Source organism: Echinops telfairi, unplaced genomic scaffold (assembly GCF_000313985.2).
Source record: "Echinops telfairi isolate 266 unplaced genomic scaffold, ASM31398v2 ScPeMD7_5;HRSCAF=22, whole genome shotgun sequence".
Lineage (NCBI taxonomy): Eukaryota > Metazoa > Chordata > Mammalia > Afrosoricida > Tenrecidae > Echinops > Echinops telfairi.
This window is the reverse complement of record NW_022103901.1, coordinates 10,626,552-10,628,260: the sequence shown is the minus strand read 5'-3', so window position 1 is coordinate 10,628,260 and position 1,709 is coordinate 10,626,552.

The window sequence follows — 1,709 nt, the reverse complement described above, 5'->3', positions numbered from 1 at the left end:
TTCCTTTCCCCCCACCTCCCCCTCTCCCATGTCCCCCTGGAACTGTTGGTCCCATTGTTTTCTCCTCCAGATTGTTCATACAGCCTATCTTATTTAGACAGACCTGTGGAGATAATAACATGCACAAAAACAAGACAGAGCAAAACCAAGCAGCAATGTACAACAAAACAGCAACAACAACAAACCAGTGACAAAGAACAAATTAAAATACAACAAAAAAGAAAATCTTGTAGTTAGTTCAAGGATCGTTGGCCTTTAGGAGTATTTTCCAATCCAGTCTGTTGGGGCACCATGCCCTGGCCCCAAAGTCTGCCTTCAGCATTCCTTGGGGACCTTGCTGCTCCAAGGGTGTTAGAATTAACCTAACTACATCTGCCACTTTACAATGCTCTTTGATAACAAGGCTGTTCACAGCCTTTGACTATAGTCAGCAGGGATTCACCAGAGACGTAATTCATGTGGAGACCCTACAAATGGATTTGGGGCTTCCACTGTCATCCAGAGCCTCCTGAAACCAGGTGTTCACAATCTAAGTTCTGATACCATGCCCTCCTTCAGGTCTAGATTTTAGTCCTTACAGTGCTTGGATCACACAGGCAGGTGTGCTTCTTCCTTGTGGACTTAATTGATGCCTCACTTAAATGGCTGCCTTTAAGACTCCAGATGCTATTCTTTCTGATTGCCGGGCACCATCGGGGTTCTTCACCGCACTTTGCTACAGCTCCCCTATCTTCAGTGACCTTTTCATGAGGGCGAGTATTGAACATCAGAAGAATGAATTGTTCTTAAATTAGTGCGAACTCAAAATCCACCCGTAGATCAATGATTTATACCTGTCTCTGGTTGACTTTAGAGACAGAATTATCCCTTTATGATAGAGACTATTATAAATCATGATATCATTTTTTGATAGAGAAGATTATGTCCCAGGGGGCTTGGCCATAAGGTAATTCTAGCAATAGTGTCATTAATTTAGCCAACGGTATAGAATTTAAAACGCTGTTGAGAAAAGGAAATTATATTAATCTGACTCCAGACCACAATATAGGAAGGGTTGACTCGTACAGATTAAATTCTTAAGTGGGTGGATACTGTTTACACAACCCATGGGGGTTGGTAGTAGGGCAAAACTTTCCTTAACACGCACTCGTGCAGGGAGAATCATGCCCACATGATTAATGCATGTCCTAAGAAGCAAGGAGGGTGAGAATGATGAGGACAACGCATGTAACAATGTGCTTGACACAATGGCTGGATGGATGGATTGTGATAAGAGCTGTACGGGTCCCCAATAAAATGATTAAAAAAAGAAAGCAATCTGTCAACCAAGGGGGGGAAAAAGAAGAAAGGAGGGCGTTTAAGTAGTAACTATATGGTCATCCGGGGCCATCATTCACTGGGAAGCCTCTAGCAGAAGACCTGGACCAAAGCCCAACAACTGAAAATCCGCAGCCTCGGGATAGCGGTCATCTGCTGCTTCTCACTCTAGGCCAGTGGTTCTCAACCTTCTTCAGGCCATGACCCTTTAAGACAGTTCCTCATGTGGTGGTGACCCCCCAACCATAACATTATTTTCTTCTTTTTTTTAATCATTTTGCTGGGGACTCGTACAACTTTTATCACAATCCATACATACATCCTTGTGTCAAGCACATTTGTACAGTGGTTGCTATCATCATTCTCAAAACATTTGCTTTCTGCTTGAGCCC